The sequence below is a fragment of the Adiantum capillus-veneris genome, chromosome 17 (assembly GCF_014529385.1).
Source record: "Adiantum capillus-veneris isolate H3 chromosome 17, ASM1452938v2, whole genome shotgun sequence".
In the NCBI taxonomy this organism is placed as follows: Eukaryota; Viridiplantae; Streptophyta; class Polypodiopsida; order Polypodiales; family Pteridaceae; genus Adiantum; species Adiantum capillus-veneris.
This window is the reverse complement of record NC_140947.1, coordinates 9856682-9875606: the sequence shown is the minus strand read 5'-3', so window position 1 is coordinate 9875606 and position 18925 is coordinate 9856682.

Genomic DNA, 18925 nt, shown 5'->3' with positions numbered 1-18925 from the left:
TCTCTTTAAGAGTTGGCCATAACCCAGCCACAAACCGATCTTTTTTTAGGAAATCAGGTGCCCCCTCATTCTCTCTTAGCGATGCAACCCATCGCCACCATAAATCTACAAACTTTGACTCGTATGATGCGTATTCTAGCATACTGCCCTACTTCAACTTTGTCAACAAATGCCATAGCTTCTCTGATGTTGTGCCCTCTCCAAAACGCTTGACAAAGGCTGCTCTTAATAAGTCCCACCGTTCCTTGGTTGCTTGTGCCAAGGCATTGTACCATGATCTTGCCTCCACCTTCATTAGAAGTGGGAAGATGCGCAAGCCCGAAGCATCATCATCTCTCGCAGAGATGACACATGCTATTTCAAGTTGTCTAGAAAGTCTGCAGCATCCTCACCCACCTTACCAGTAAAGGTTGGAAATGCTACACTTGCCATTCTGAGAGTGAGAAAATTAACTCGAGTTAGAAATCTTTTTTTTTTAAATTTTTAAAATAGAGATTCAATACATGGGTGCTCGGTAGATGGAAAACATACTATACAAGGATGAAAATAACTACATCAAAAGACACTTCATGATTAATCACAGGGAGGATAAAGGGTAGAGAAGAGGTGTTTATCTCTTGAAATCGTTCTCTACCAAACATGGTTGTAATGATCTGCTGATAAAACATCTTGCGGTCCAAGATTACTTTGATTGATTGAATTCATTGTGGTGCATAAGTTTGGTTCCTTGAAAAAGGTTGATGTGCTGGGTCCATCACATGATAATTCGGAAAGGCTCTCTCCTTCGTGGTGGAAGGTTATAGTCGAAGGTGTAGAGCTCTTGGTGGTCGAGGTCAAATTTATAGTACCACAGGACAAGGTTGTCTTCGTCTTCTAGCTCTAGGACTGCCCCTCTAGCAAGCTCTTGGAAAAGCTTGAACTCTCTCTCTTTGAGCAACTTCACTTTCCTGCAAGATAGAGTGCCATCTAGTGTATACACAGGTGTGATGAGGTAGGTGGTGAGTCTTACCACTTGTATTAATCCAAGTTGGATGGATACATAGCAAGCTGTAAAGTCGTCATCATAGCCTTGATTCACAAGCAACACTCCTTGAAGGTGGAGGGTCTTGTCTTTCTGCCAAGAAAAACTAGTGTCCAAGACCTTGTCGATGACAAGCTCCGCCACTTCACTCGGTAGAAGACGTAGAATCCATGCTGCTGTTTCTAGTTCCTGGCTCATGAGATGAGAGTGAGGTATAGAAAGACTTTGGAGGATTTACCCTTTTGTTTTGGAGACGGGGTGATTGTCGGCACTGGAAAACCCTTGAATCTTTTGGTGCAAGGGAGAGGGAGGGACCACGCGTTCGTAGTAGATTCCTCAAGTTGTGAAGTCTTGTTGTGGGCGTAGGTGGAATAGGTGGCAAAGATGGGGACGTAGATATAGAGAAGCCTGGTGCTACTTGAAAGCCTACCATTGTGAGAACGCCTGTGCGGATGTCGAGGGAGAAAATGATGGCCTTTTCTTCACTTTGGGTTGCACTCATATCGAATCACTACAAGAGGTTGTGTGCTCTTGTGACGCTCTTAGCGACGGAAATACACTGGGTTTTTATACCCCCCGGCGTCGCTATAACCGTCGCTAAAAGCGTCGCTACGAGAGCGTCGCTATCTGCGTCGCTATAGGCGTCGATATAGGCGTCGCTATGAGCGTCGCTATATAGCGACGCTCATAGCGACGCCTATAGCGACGCAGATATCGACGCTCTCACAGAAGAGTATAGCGACGCATATAGCGACGCTACAGAGCCATAAATAGCGACGCTTATAGCGACGCCTGAGAGAATATTTTTTTGGTGGCAGGACATTGAATGCCCTGCCACCCATCAACCATATTGTACTTGATTCACTTTTTAAAAAAAGTGCAAAGGTAAATAATAGACCCAAAATAGTCACCCACAAGACGCATTGTTTGCAAAATTGACAATTGTACACATCATAGACAAACTGAATTGATTGGCAAATGTAATAATGACAATTGTACAACATCATAGGCATAAAGAATTGATTGGCAAAAGGAATTGCGGTGACAAATGTAATAATATACATGGTTCAAAAAGACGTATAAAATCCGTCTCATGATACATAAGCTATGAGAAACCCTAAACTAATGCTATCTAGCTACGGCTAAACTGACGTCGTCTAATCAGACGTCTCATCGCGTCCAAGCGGCGTATCTGTCGGATTCTGCAAAAAAAGACAATAAGACAGTTTTCAGTAAATATAAACATATAACGACATTTATAAAACAATACAAAAAATAAAAAAGAGTAAACCCTAATACTAACCATGCCGCCGCGAGAACTGAGAATGTCCATCAGGGCGTTTAAGCCCTTCCTGCCTGCGTACTCGCGCTCGTACGGTGTGGGATCACGTCCTGTCATCGACCACTGTCAAAACATACAAAGATTTCATTATGTTAGAACTAAAAAACTCATAAACCCTAAACTATCGAACATGCATAAAGAGCAATGTGAAAAGACTTACAAAATCGGCCTCAAATGATGCCCATCCACCGCTCCCCAAGTGGTGCGAGCTCCCTGCCTCTACTCGCGCTCTGGCTGCATCCTTTTGTTGCTTCCACTTGTCGGGATTCTCGCGCGCTGCTTTCTTCGCATTCTTCCAATCTTCTTTGGCCAGCCAATCTGGCCTATTCCACCCATTCTTGATTGCTTTTTGCACTTCGGAACGCTTGTGTTTGCAGTATTTGCGCATTCGAATCTTCATCAGGTCTTCATTGAAGCGCTGATCCCGTGTTGGAACGGGAAACTCATCATGAAGTATGCTGATGACTCTGTTTTTTAAATCACTTGGTACTTCACTCCATTTGTTTAGTATATAGTGTCTAAACAGCTGAGAGCAAAGACCACGCATGCGCGAGATCACCTTCTTGCCGTCATCATCCATGATGATGCCGCCGCTGATGTCGACGGAGTAAGGCAAGCCCTCTGGCCGGTGACGCGTGAACCTGGGTGTCCCGGCAGGGGTCTCTAGCGGCGTGTCGATGGGGGTACGGACGTCAGGTGTCTCCATCGGCGTCTGGGCACCGAAGCGAGGAGTGTCGAGTGGGGTGGCTCCTGGCGGAGTAGGTAGAGGTGTGTAGCTTCTAGGAACAGTCAGCCGTGCAAAACCTGGCGTAGACGGCGATGCTGTGGCTGGTGTGGGGGCGGGCAAAGAAGGGGAGGGTAAAGAGCCTCGTCGAACACGAGGCGGTGTGGAGGCATCGGTGGCGGAATCCCCACAACAACCGCCACCGCCACCACTAGAGCGCCGGTGTCTAGACGAGTGTGACGCTCGTCTCGTCGACGCCGAAGCTTCGGAGCGCGCCGAATGCTCCGAAAGAGAGGGAGATGCGGATGGTGTAGGAACGCGCGATGATGCGCCAGAGCGATGACGCTCCACGTACCACTGTCTCTGCTGCGGTGACAAAGAAGAAAGAAACTCCTCATCATCCATACCTGCATTAAACACACGAATATTTAAACTCCTTATTGAATGAATAGAGTAGACAATGACGCAAAGACCATTAAATACAATGACGTAATGACGCATATAAATACAATGACGCAATGAATCGAGTGATAGAAGAGGCAAGTCGAAAACTCAGAATTTTCAATCAAAAGATGTGAGCGCGAGTAGAAAAGAGCGTTACACACCATGGAAGCTACTTAGAGAGCTAGAGCTTTTACAGCACGGAGCAAAATTGTTCAAATACAATATTTGTGGCTTTAAGAGATCTCTCTCTCATCCTCGCATAACTCAGCATAACTTCCTATATCTATATAGAGCTCTCCGTTTAAACACATATCCTCTGTTTCATTTTGTAGCTCCTCTGCATGCACCCCATATAGAGTAGTAGCATCTTGATGCTCGTCTGGCACCACCGCAGCGGCTTCTGATTGAGCATCTTCTCTGATCTCCTCCATTGATATCGTTGTGATTGGCACATGGTAGCCTTCATACGTCCTTGCACTACGAGGGGCTACCTCTATGACGTACCACCAGTTTGATGTAGACTTTGTAGGATGAAATACTACCTGCCAGAGCCACATAACTTACATGAGAGCCACATAACTTGTAAAAGGGGGATGTTAACTATTTATATACTTACTTGTTCACAATGCTCGGGTAGTACGAAAGTGTCTCTTAGGTCAATCCATTTCTTAGTAGAATCCACCTCAAGAAAACCAGACTCTCCTCTACGCACAGTAGCGTTTCGACCCTCCATGATTATCTTGAACCATTGCACGTCGAACAAGTCGACAAAAAATCCTCTGTAATCGATCCTCAAAATCTCTTGCAGCGTGCCGAAGTAAGTGAGTTCCGCCACCACGGGATCTGCATCAGAGGAACGTCGTCGACTAGACTGTTCAAATTTTGCCATGATTCCACAATCTTGAGTAAAACGCTTTTTGTCGATTCGTTCCACCCTAAAATGTCTACCTTTACACCATGCTGCTGTGTATGACTTATACTACAACGAACAAAGATTATGAGTGGCCGTTCAAACGTTTATAAATAAAGTCACTTGCTAGTCGTACATTGCAAACTTACCTTGGTCGCGCAACCCCGAGAGTACTCCCACTCTTCTTCAGTCACTTCGTCACCGCATTGTTGTGCGCTTTTCAATTGGTTGTGCAACCATCTTAAGCTCATGAAGGTTGGTAGGCTCTCCAGAATCGCTGGATAGTGCATCGGTGGTCGTCTTCCCCGTCTCCACTCGATTCGTGCCCTTTGTCGCTCTTGCTTTGCATCCTCATATTGTGAAATCCACTTTTGCATCACTGGATTGTGAAGCATGCAAAATCGGTTGATTTTAGCCTCTAGATCTTCCGTCATCTTCTTCTCAACACCGAGATTGCACATGACAATCCCAGATATGCGCTCATCATCTATGGTTCGCCATAGCGTGTCCCGGGATTTATCAAATCCGTCTAGCCACTCTCCAATGTACACTAGGGACTCTGATACCAACCAACCTTCTGCCATGCTACCCTCCGGACGTGCCTTTTGACGCACATATCCCTTAAGCGTTTTCATGAAACGCTCTAAGAAGAACAACCATCTGGAATGAACTGTGCCAGCTATTTCCACCTCATCAACTATGTGAATAAGAAGATGCACCTGAATGGTTAGTATTGTAGTAGGAAAATGTTTCTCAAACATGCACACAAGCTCCGCAGCATTTAGTTTGGCGAATGGTATGGAGTCTACGTCGATCTCCTTTTGTGAGATCCATTGCACCAGCTTTGCAAGTTTGTAGATTGTGTTACGGATGTCGAGAGACAAACATCCCTCAATGGCAACCGGTAAAATAAACTGTAAAGTATGTGCAGCAATGATATTAAAGTCCACATTTTATGCAATGATATTAAAGTCCACTATGAACGTACCTGACACATTTTATGCCAATCGTGTGACTTCAAACCGGTAAGCTTTCCTACTTTAGTAAAACAAGTTCGGAGCGAGTGCATTACGCCAGTGGGGGTCCGCAAAGATCGAATGGCCTCTTTTACTTTGCGTTCTTGGGCTCCTGTGAAAATCCATGGTGCTTTAGGAAGTTTTATCGATCCATCAGACGCTGTTTGCGGCCAATATTGCTCCATACGATCCACATTTCTAAGGTCAACTCTGGCTCCCAAAGTATCTTTCTTGCCGGTCAAATGGTCCCATAGTAGATTACCCACATTCTTGAATATGTGCATTGGATCGAGCAAGTGATTGATCACGAGTCGGGGCCAGTATGGTAACTCGTACCATAGAGATAGTCTCTTCATCCCTGGAGGCAATCCGTCATCGCACATCTCCTTCTGCTCTAACCATGCTTGTGCAGACATCCTTGGTGGCTCTCTTCCCAAAAAGCCGTCGCGTAACACATGATTCTCCGGAAGATACGCTTGATGACCTTCGTAGATTTGCTTCTTCAGTGAGGGTGCCCTACGTGCATTCAGTCTAGGTCCACATGTGACACATGCTCTGTATCCGCTTGTTTGAAGCCCTGCATGTATACACATGATAATAGATCAACTATGGGGAAAAACAAGATTTACAGTGTCTGAGAGAGGAGTGTCAATAGATCACCTGAGCATTCTGTTAGCCCGGGATAGTCATGCATGGTCCACATTAGAATACCTCTGATCAAAGCATTCCGTCGTCCTGTGTGTCGGCTCATATCCACCACCTCTATGCCAATCCACAATTGTTGTAGCTCTTCCAATAGTGGACGAAGATACACATCCATATTCCCCACTTTATATCGCCCTGGCACAATCAAGCTTAGCCATAGGTGCCCCTTCTTCGTAGTCAACCACGGGGGAATGTTGTAGTTGACGATGACAACGGGCCATACACTGTAAGATGTTGATCTTTGACCAAATGGATTTACGCCATCCATAGCCAGGCCTAAGCGCAAATTTCGAGCTTCCCTGGCAAAATCCGACCATGTTCCATCTATATGTTTCCAGGCTGCGCAATCTGCAGGAATTCGTAGCACACCATCCGAAGATTTATTCTCCTCATGCCATGATGCTAGGGCGGCCATGGACTTACATTCGAAGAAATGCTTGATGCGAGGAAGCAAAGGAAAATGTCGCAAAACCTTTTGTGGAATTTTTGTCCCGTGGAGATCTACTCGATATCTTTCGGAATCACATTTCGGACACTTCTCCATGTCTGTGTATTCCCCTCTGAAAAGAATGCAGTCATTAGGACAAGCGTGGATAGAATTGTAATCCATCCCCAAGTTTCGCAAAATCTTTCTTGCTTCATCTCGGGAATCTGGCATCACATTGTCAGCTGGTAGAATGTGCTCTTTCAGCAATCTACACAACATAAAAATATGATACAGTCGTGTAAAAATCTATCAGATCATTATACATTTAGAGTTCTATTAAAGTAAACTAATTGTAATAGATCACCTGAAAAGCGCTGTGACGCTAGTGTCACTCCATCCAAACTTTGCCTGCATGTTGAGAAGAACCAGGAGTGCTTTCAATCTAGACATACGTGCTCCATTATACAATGATGTATCGGCTTCACTTTTCATATCATCATAGATAAGCCTTTCTGAATCCATGATCGTCTCGATCATTTCATCAATCTCGGGCTCAAACATTGCCTCGTTGGGAATGTGCTCTGCATGATCATCCCCCGAGCTGTCAGAGGCTACATCTTGTGGCCTCACATATGCTGCTTGACCAAAGCGCCTGCGAATACGTCTATTGGGTTGCAAGATTGCTGCTTGTTGGCCAGCGTCAGAGTCCGACGAGTTATAATTGGCAACAACTCGATCTATAATAGATGGATCGAACTCGCCAAATTCGCGAACGTGCTGCAAAGAAACACGTCTTGTCCGTCGCACAGCATGCTTGCATTGATTACAAGGACATAAGACCCTCGTTGAGAGATAGGTGTTTCGGTTGGACGGTCCCACATCCTCGTTGCTACTCATAATGAGGATAAAAAACTTATAACCTGGACAACAAATTTAATATTCTATTGGCATTCTTCGTCTTATCTCTCTTTCTCTCTCTCTCTCTCTCTCTCTCTCTCTCTCTCTCTCTCTCTCTTTACCTCACATTCTCTAGTCATGTCCAATCCCCGCACACCTCGGTCTAGAGGTGCACGGAGATCAGAACCACCGGGTTATAATCTCGTCTTTATTGGTCAATACCTATATTTGTGGGTACAAGAAATCTAGACACCCACGTCTACATGATACTGCATGTAGTGGACAAAAACCCTTTGCCTCTTCTCTAGCTGTAGCACTTCACTTCATCTTAACATCTTTTCACAGTAGATCTTTTCACTGTTCGTCTAACTCTAAACCCTAAACCGTAAGTAATTCTTGCGTGGACTCGATCTAACGTAAATAAGCGTAAATCTAAATAAACGTAAATCTAACTAAAAATAAAGCTAAATCTAATTTAACGTAAGTCTAATGACTAGAGGTTGTCTAGATGGTCATTGTGTCGGGGATGTAGTGACTCTTGCCACCCTGAAGATCCACCTTCTTCCCTATCTTCTGAAGACATTTCACCAGTACTTTTGGATCGACGGAGCCCACCATGAGTGAAGGCAGCAATACCCTATATTCCATTGAGGGCTTTCTTCACCCGCTTCATGCAGGCATCGCAGTCTATGGAGACCCGCATCTAATCTAATATAACGTAAATCTAAATCTAGCTTAAATAAACGTAAATCTAGTTAAAAATAAACCTAAATCTAATTTAATGTAAGTCTACATATAACCTAATCTTTAACGTCTTTTAAGATAGTTTCCTACGACGTTATAACTCTCTTCTTCCTGTGTGTGTGCGCGTGTGTGGATGTGTGTGCCAATAAAAAGAGATAAATGGTATAACCTTTCTATCACCCATGCCAAGTATGATAGATTGATTATGCCATTTCTCTCTTGAATAATAGGTCTTCAGTTCAACTCCTCGTCGGCTAGATCTTTAGGTCTTTTAATTTTAATTAGTTTCCTACGACGCTCCCTTAGTTTCTCTTTCTTTCTCTTTCAATGTGTGTGCGTTTTTTTGGATCGTATGCATGTTTTCTTTCTCTTTTTCTCTCTCAATGTGTGCGTTTTTTGTTTATGCATGTTCTCTCTCTCTTTTCCTCTCTCAATGCGTGCGTTTTTTGTTTATGCATGTTCTCTCTCTCTTTTTCTCTCTCAATGTGTGTGTGCATTCTTTGTTTATGTATGTGTGTGCGTTTTTGCACTCTCTCTCGCTCTCTCTCTCTCTCTCTCTCTCTCTCTCTCTCTCTCTCAAAAACACTATGTGTGTGTGTGTATGTGTGTGTGTGAGAGAGAGAGAGAGGGAGAGAGAAAGAGGGGAAGGGAACATGAGAATGAGGAGAGGGAAGGAGCATACCTGGCTCTCCTTCCTCTCCTCGTGTGTGTGTGTGTGTGTGTGTGTGTGTGTGTGTGTGTGTGTGTGTGTGTGTGTGTGTAAAAGAAAAAGAGAGAGAGAGAGAGAGAGAGAGAGAGAGAGAGAGAGTGAGGGAGAGCGTTACCTGCTCTTTGCTTGAGGGCGCCGAAAAACTCAGATCTGAGATCTGAGTTTTTGGGCGCGCTCGGTTATTTTTTTTACCCCAGCTGGCGTCGCTATGAGCGTCGCTATAAGCGTCGCTATGAGCGTCGCAAATTTACAAAGAAATTTGCGACGCTCATAGCGACGCTTATAGCGACGCTCATAGCGACGCCGGGACTTTTTTTTTTTGAGCGTCGCTGTGTGAGCGTCGCTAATGTGAAGAGCCTCTTGTAGTGAAGGTGCGGTTTTGGGCTACAATGTGAGCATGATGCAGCTTGTGCCTTGCTTTTACGCTTGCGGGGATGATGAAAAATGTAAACAATCTGAGTAGGGAAAGAGGGTCTTACCACTTCTTCTATGCTAACAATACAACACCCTGGCAAGAGTGTCTTGATGACTTGCGTCAAAGCTTCTTGAAGCTCCTCCTCTTCAGACGTCCAATTAGAGAATTCAAGAAGCCACTCGTCCATGAAGAGAAGTAAACATGTCAGCCTTGTAAACTGAAGGTTTCAAGAGCCCTCCTCAGTGGGGGCACCAAATGAGAGGCAGAAGTGAAAAATAGACCCGGTGGCCTCTACACCAAGACTATGCACAATGGCCTCATCATGGGGGATACACAATAGGGGCACCACCTAGCAAGATATGGGGCTAGGACGCATACATATACACAATGAAACATGCCATGGAAAACAATTTCAAGATCCACGCCCAAATGTGTAATGGGGTGATCGGAGAATAAGGTGAGAGAAGTGGTGAATTAGTGAGAATGGGCTCGCTACTTGTGCATGTAGTAAGGAAGATAATGAGGTCGGAGAAACTTGCGAGTATGCTCACTTCTCATACAAGAGGTGGCGAATCCGCACACCTTAAGATGGAAGTAGCAAGATGATAGGAATATGAGAGGGAGAGAGAATGTGTGTGTGTATGGTGGTGAATCCGCACACCTTAACATAAGCAGAAAAAAAATGGCAAGGAACAAGCATATACCATACTCACAATGAGATGTATCCAAAGCGACACAAGGTATGGCACCAAGATGGAGTGTGCTGATTGCTTGCAAAAGGTGAATACAATAGGTAGTGTATGGCAAGAAGATGAGAAGGGAACAAGATCGTAGGAGGCATAATGGAGAGATGGGAGTTGATGGCGAGGAATATCATGAGTGTGTCCACCCTTCTTCTTCTTGAAATTGTGTCTTCAACCCTTAATTACAAGTGATGTGGAGGTGTGGTGCTCATCTTTTGTGCATGGTGATGGTGATGGTGTTGTGATTATGTGATTAGGGTTCATGCTACAAGAATGTAGCACAAGAGTTTGTATGGATAGGTGTGTGTGTGTGTGTGTGTGTGTGTATCTCTCCCCCAAGTGAGCTCTCATGGCCTCCTTATATAGGGAAGGAGGAGAGGATTTAGCAATATTTCTAATTGAAGTGAGTGGCCCACTCTGGTGACTAGGAAAATGGGGTGCATGTGACTGTGGCTCCCATCTTGTCTCCTCATTATTTAAAATACCAGAGTCAATAGAGAGAGAAGAAGAGAGAATGTGGGTAGGATGTAGAGTATAGGAGATATTTACAATATAGAAGTACCTATTTGAGTTCATTGCCATTGGATATGCATAAGCAAAGTCACTAATGCATCAAGGCTTCTCATAGTCACCAAAGGTGATAGTGACATTGTGAAGATTGAACTTAAAAACAGGTTTGTAAACACTATTGAACCAGTCCTGAGGTACATAGTGGAACCAATTGTCGCCATTTGAATTCTTTCAAACCCCGATTATGACTTTCTCATAGAAGCCATATCTTTGATTAAGCATGAAGGCCTTTTTACTAAGAATGATCTCTGGGCTTGGTATGTTCAATTGTGAGCACATGCTAGGGTAAAGAACATATCCCTATACTTTGATGTCACCTTCTGGACCTTCTCCTTGACCCAGAGATGTGGGTCGACCATGTACCTATGAAGAACTTGGGTCCGATGCTTAGGTTGTGCTTCAACATACAATTCCCATGCTAAGTAATTGTCTGGAACAAGGTAATCTCTAGTCTCCTTTGAATTTTGAACCACTTTAACTCCCCAATGAACATTGAATCCAACTGCATTTTTGAAAAATACTTTTCATGCAAAATCACTTGGGAGGTCATCTAGACGATCGATAAAATCTTAAAACAAGACATAGAGAGCAAAGACTTAGTATAAATGTGGACCAAAAGTGAGTCTATGGTCTTTATTCATCAAAATTTGATTTTTATGATTTCTTTAAAATATTACTGATGTTTTGGAGCCAATTCTCTAGATACTCTTTTAACTCTCATGAATCGGTATTCTCTTAGAACTTTCACACAACAACGGGGTCTCTAGTTATCTTCTAGCTTTTCTTTCCCTATGACAACTGCAGTGCTTCAAACTTCTTGGCAACTTTGGCAATCCTTAGCATTTGGTAGCACATTGCCAAGTAGTAGTACATATCTTCTAGACCTATCAACATCCTAAGTTGAAGTAGCCTGAGGTTGGCAAACCAATCTCTTGGGCTGTCATCAATGTAAATAAAGAATTGACAAAAAGGTTCTTGATGTCGAGTAAGATAACTACGGTAAACACTCTTCCAATTGTGTTTTATGACATTACAAAGACTTTGGTCCCAATTTATAAGTAAAAGAGTTCCCTCGCATCCCTCAGTAATCGTGTTGTCATATTGTTGAATACTAGGCCAAAATATCTTTTCCCCTGCTAAAGCATTCAGACGTCACCTTAGGAGCCATTTGTTACTATAAAACAAACATTCAAAGAAATCTTGATACCATTGTTGAACAATTCAACCACATCATCATATCTCAAGACCACATAATCCCATACAAGAAGACAAGTCAAGCAGGTACCACCAATCAATGTCACTCATAGATGTATTGTGAATATAGTATCCTTTCTCAAACAACATAACCACATTTTGGGAATAGAGAAAGAGAGAGAGAGAGAGAATAGAAGCGTGTGAAATAGAGTGTGCAAAGACATAGGAGAATGACAAAAGAGAATTTTTAAATGCCCCATCTAAATGAAACATGCAACCATGTATTAATGCAATTACAAAATCTGGGTATACCATAACATCACAAATATAGCAAAGTGACTAGCAGAGCACCGAACCCTGTGTAGGGATCGATCGATCCACAATTTCACTTATGCTCTACTATGGGGACAAAGATAATTTCATTTTACCAGGAGCGAGCCAAAACACCTCCAACCTACCTGATGCAGACATACACTGAGGTTGCTTCGCCTCCCTCCATGAACCCGAGCTCTAAAAGGATCCCAAACACCAGCAGGTGATAGGGTATCAACACCAACCATACTAGTTTAGGTGCCATGCCTCTTCGATAACCAACATTGGGTATTTAGGCAAAGCCAAGCAAGATCCCCGATGTGTTAGCTGTGTAGGTTGTTCAACCCCCATTACACTAACCGTATAGGTAAGTCTAACAAAAATAATGTGAAGAATTGGATTATAGGCGTGCGTGTGTGCAACAAAGATGGAGAGAGTGTGAGAGAGAGAGATGAAGAAAGAGAGCACAACAAAGGGATGTGAGGTGGAGCTCCCAAATCTCACTGTATGAGTACATTGTGAGAATGAGTGAGAGCTCTTTATTCTTTGTATGTAAAAAGAATAAGGAGATAAAAGTGGGTGGCTGGATACTGGCCAATGGACACGGACAAAGCACGGTGATGCATACCGCCTTTACCTAACATTCTTCTACTAAAGGCTGTGTGCCGATAAGTGGCAATAAGACTAGCCTACAACTCGTATAAAGACGTCTCTCAACCTATGCCCACTATCTCACTCCGAGCACGTGAGTGCATCTGTAACCACTCTAGTGCAGATACAACATGCATATCACTAGGGCTAGAGCCACGATGACACTCTTGATGCAAGTATCGAGTGAAGACCTTCATGGCTCCACAATGTAGAATGCTAGTGTCAGTCATCGCACAACTGACAACTCCCACTGCAAATGTACCAATTGCATAAGCTAGATCAGGTCTCAAGACCAAAAGGTCAGACATGAGAGACCCGAAATCCGACAAAACATGCACTATGTGTGCCAACCTATCCCTCTCAGTAACCTCAGTGACATATGCATCCTCATCAGGAACCACTTGACTATGCATCACCATGTCAGCATCATCTAGCAAAGGCATATCTTCCGAGAATAAAAACAAAACCAAAAAATCTGCACCACTGCAATCACATGCAGCTCTCCGAAGGACACTGTTGCCCTCAAATGTATCAAATGCATCATAGAACAATGTATTAGTCTCTAGCTCAACTGATGTCACCTCAACTGAGGATTGACCAAGATGTGCATCCCCAAAGATATCACTGTCTGCGTGAACGTCACCAGAAGAAAAATGCACAACCTGCTCTCCATGCAGCACATCCACAAAAGAGTCACGCCTCGTCTCTCACTCCAAACATGGCTACAAATACATAGAGACTACACCGCCTCGTGTGTCACAAATATGCAAAGAGTATACTACACCACTCCTAGCACTCCTATGCATCTAAAATGACCACTCTCTAAGCAATGTCTACTACTCTACAGCTGACACATTGAAATGAGACTCTACTTGAGTCCTGGTACATAACGTACATCTCATAGCATAAGCAATGCACCGCTAGGTAAACACATGCATGCATATCCAACACCCTCTATGTCATATGCTAAACCATTAGCAAACTGTACACAACCGAGTCTGTCACTAGAAAAAGAGAAAAATAAATTAGGATGTGACTTCACATGAAAAACTACATGCTCGTCTAGTAGAAAACGCTTAGACAATGTGCTATCCCAAGACACAAAGTAGTATGAAGGCAAGCGACACTCAAAAGTGACATGCCCATCACATGCATACTCTCTAGCATCTATCCTCATAGTAGCACCATGCATCTACCTCTTCTGCTACCTCATACGCTTGAAGCAATGAAAGCTAATATGTCCATCGTGGCCGTAGTGCCAACATGTCAGCCCACGATTGTGAGCGAGAACCGCCTTCAACCTTCAGCATCTCCATATCCATGCCAAAACTATGGCAAACAATGCTTGAGATCACAAGACTCTCTCAGCTGAGAGAAAAACACTGTCTCAAGCAAAGAAGGTGAGAAAAGGGTCAAGCTCACTAGCCTCTACAATAGACATACATATCTGGCAAAATTTCGGTAGAGTCTCCTCTGTAATTGGAGCAAAAAACTCAACATAAATTGCAATGGAGACAAGAATGCACTCGTTCGGAATCACCTCACAAAGTCATACACAGGGCCAAACTACTCTAGTTGGAGTATCAATCAATAACGCCACAAATGACATACAAATTGGAGTGAAAATATGCTGCCAAAATGTGTTAATGAATGAACAATGTGCCAGAAAACTGTAGCATAGACAACCTGTGTAAAAGTGGGAGTCGGACCTCAACCACTATCAAGAGTAACAAGAGCTGTACTTGTAAAGTAACACAAATTTATGTATGGCTGAAAACTATGGCTGCAAATCCGCCCCAAATTCAGCCCTCAAATAGCTGAAGAAAAATGTCATAACTGTGCCACAAATTAGCTTACAATTGAGCCATACATAAGCACCTGCAAAGAGGGAACGATGGCTGAAAAATTCAGCTCACAAATGACCCTCAAACCTACCTGTAAACCTGTCAATGTGAGAGCTAAGCTCCATCACAAAGTATGGCAAGTAAACTCCAGCCACTATCCCACAAAAGCATACAAAAAGCAAAAGCTCAAGACAAGTGTTATGTTGTAACCGGTATGCAAGCCAAAACACTATTGAAGACATCCTCAATTAAAAATGGCAACACTTGTGGGAATACTAGACTCAACTTGTAGAGTTGGGAGTCAAAACTGGAAGCTCCAAATGGCCGAGCACCCACAACTCAAGACAAAAAATGGAGAGCGAAACACGTCCGCGATGCACCACCCAAAAGGGAAAATACTGCATGCAAATCCTGAGTGCTACAAGCAATCACAATCTCGATCGCACCAACGATGCACATAAAACTGCTAGGAAAATGTGCTAGAGTTTTGTCAGCAAAACGGCTACAAAACCAGTAACCAAAGTGACTACATGCTCAAAACCATGAGCAACCAAAGCGCATCAAATTGCAGTCCAAATGCATGTACCAATATCCACACTTTGCATACATCATTGCAAACATGTGCAAATCTAGTACACAAATACCTGCTCTACCTGTGACTGCCAAAAAAAACAAAAGCTTAAGACATACATGGCTGAGCTCAAACTGCAATCACATGAGTCTCCTTGAGCATCTGACCACACAAATCATACATCATATCCTCCCACCTGTGAGAAAACTTGCAAGCCAATACCACTCTCACATCCGAAAGCAAACCATGTGTGGAATCCTTGACACCACATAATAAACTACTGCAAAACAAAACTTTTAGAGGTCAAAATTAGTCCAAATGGACATCACCATTGCGTTTGGAGCATGCCGAAACCCCAGGTTACATCCTAACCTTGCATAAATCGCATTCCGTACGCAAAAGTTACGCAAAAAACAATGTTTTGGAGCCCAAAAAATGACCTGCGAAAATGAAAATTTACATTCTTCATGCAAGTATGGATGCAAAAAAGCATACACACTTGCAATACACCTTCCTCTCAAGCTTGAAAATTTCCCTCAAGCTTCCATGAGCACAGATCTGGTGATTGCTCACCGATCTCAAGCTTCCACCGAAAACGAGCTCACCATGCCTGAAAGCTCACTTCTCTGTAGCACTCCATTTGTCGTGAATCCAAAGCTCTGATACCAATTATGAAGGAATGGATTGTAGACGTGCGTGTGTGCAACAAAGATGGAGAGAGTGCAAGAGAGAGAGAGAGAGAGAGAGAGAGAGAGAGAGAGAGAGAGAGAGAGAGAGAACACGACACAGGGATGTGGGATGGAGCTCCCAAATCTCACTGTATGAGCACAATATGAGAATGAGTGAGAGCTCCTTATTCTTTGTATGTATAAAGAATAAAGAGATAAATATAGATGGTCGGACATTGGATGGCCAAAGCAAAGTGAGGCACACCACCTTTACCTAAGAAAGAAGACCTAGCTAACACCCCCAATCCATCAAAGCCCCAGGTCATCGAACTTTTTGTATAAGCCTAAGTAATGTAGGCGATCCTAGTCTTGTTGCGATGTTGCCTTGAGAAACATAACACATGAGTCCAATCATGATAGAAATCTTCCATAGGCATTTTCTAAAGAGTCAGAGACTATAGAGTGTCTCTACCCTTACACGTCCACTATAAACCATAAAAAAGAACTTCATGATCCAATCCAAAACCATAAACCATATTCCAATCACATCACATGGGTGAGCACCCCGCCCGACTTAGGGTGTTCCACAACCAATCCTGGAAAAGCACTTTAGAATATAACTTGACTGTAAAAATTTTGGCAGCATAACCAGATCCAAAAAAAGATCAATGAGCCACACCGGCTTCCGCAATCAAAATCACAACCATAATCCATGAGGGATCTTAGCCCTTGACCATAAATCATACTTCACACTGAACCAACCCCCACACTTGGAGTTTGACTTATCCACTATAACCTAATAGAGCCCACACATATGGCCCTTAGGACATGAACCTTTTATGCATAAAATAAGTCCGACCACTGACTAAAGATGATATCAGAATCCAATTTTGACAATATCCGATCATGCATAAGTGATACACCATATCTGCTTCACCCTTCTAGCACATAGAGCTAGTTTTGACTAAGAAAAGTGGAAAGCAATCATACACATGCACATAAGGCATCCACAACTATCCTTGAGGTTCCATACATCATATGACCATAAACAATAACTTCATATATGTAAAAAATAACTTTTTGCCATTCTTGGATGCATACATAACATTCAAATGAAAGTGTTTAACATCAAACGAATGCATCAATTTCAGACTCATAATATATACTAACACTATATCACATCAATTTGTCCATTTGATACTCATGCAACAGACGGTAACACAAAAAGAAAACTACTTTATTCATTACTATCCGTACGATTCGGGTTGACTAGCCATATACCTTCACATAAGTTTATGGACGTCTAAGATTTGAAATCAACTCACCAAAACAAACCATAAATAATATATAAACAACTCGGTCAACTCACGACATCATATGATACTCCCCCTTACTATCACCCCTTTACGCATAGGTAAACACGCTTATGGAATAGTTAACAACTCGCATTCACAAAGTGATATCGGAGACCTGCATACATTTATCATTAAGTTTAATCAAACTTTTTAGTTGGCTAAGTGGATTTTCTATATAGTGGTTCTTCAAGGAGCTTGGGGTCCAAAATTTTGACAAAATGTTCTAAATGATGTGTTATCTCTATTTCAAGGATTAGGGTTGATTCATAACGGTTTGTGAGTTATAACCAAAACAATGTTCCTATTGTCTACGTGACATGAAACAAAAAGGGATTTTTATGTACACATGTGACCATAAACACATCGTGTGCATAAATCAACGTGTTAAACATGATGAAATAAGAATGGATAGCTTGTTACACACTTAAAAACTCCATACATGCACTCATATACAAAAAAGAAACCACCGAGATGGTAGCTACTTAGAAAAACTACATAGAGAGAGAGAGAGAGAGAGAGAGAGAGAGAGAGAGAGAGAGAGAGAGAGAGAGAGAGAGAGAGAGAGAGAGAGAGAGAGAGAGAGAGATGATGGCTATGGAGTTTAGAGCTATGCTTTAGGATTGATTAGGGGCTATCAAAAGGTTTCTTGCTTTGCTGCAAGAGAGTGGTGATGAGAGCTATGTAGAGGTTTTCACCACGAAAGCCATCAGAGAGTGCGTACATGGTGAAAAGAGAGAGGAGATAGTAAAAAAATAGAGAGAGAGAGAGAGAGAGAGAGAGAGAGAGAGAGAGAGAGAGAGAGAGAGAGAGAGAGAGAGAGAGAGAGAGTATTCTTCTTGTTCTTCTTTCCGTGAGACGAGAGAGAAGAGCTTATGGAGATGCTGATGAAGATCTTGCACCACTCTGTATAATAGGTAGGTATATCCTTGCGATAGTAGACACAACTTATGGCACTGAAAATTGATCACTGCAAGGTGAATTTATAGGCTTTGCAGAAGGTTGGAGTGTTGCCCAAGCCAGGTACGAGCACTACCTGCCAGTCTGGATATAGGTGTACAACTTTTAGTCACTTTTCTAAAGACATGGCTTGGCTTTTGGTGGTCAACTCTCCTAATTTTTCTTCGATTTTTAGAGTAAAACAACTAATTGGACACTATTCTTGTAACTAATGAAACCGTGACTATGCCATGCCGGACCATGATGCCCCAACATATTTACGGCAACGCTTTGTTGGAATTAGGGTTGCAGAGAAACACACACAGCTTGCAGAAGATGAAGGAAGCTTAAGGCACACAACTAAGAGTGTGTTACTTAGTGTGCAATGGAAAGATAGCCCTAGAGTGATGGATGTATATACAATGCACGGGGAAAAAAACCTCCTAAAGAGGGAAAAAATGCCCCGACGGTCCTAGTGTGTTCACACACATCACTACCATATGTATATAGTAAACAAATCCCCCCTGGAGTGATGCGATCAACAAGAGATGGCCTTGCCCTGAGGACATGATCAGTCCAGAAAGGGGAGTAAGCCCAAAGCTTTGCGGGAAGCTTCAAGCTTCTCATGAGACAATGCCTTTGTGAAAGGATCTGCAAGGTTGTTCTGTGTGGTGCATAAGCCAAACTGATCTCTCTTGCTGAGAGCCTCTACCTGACATAGTGGTAA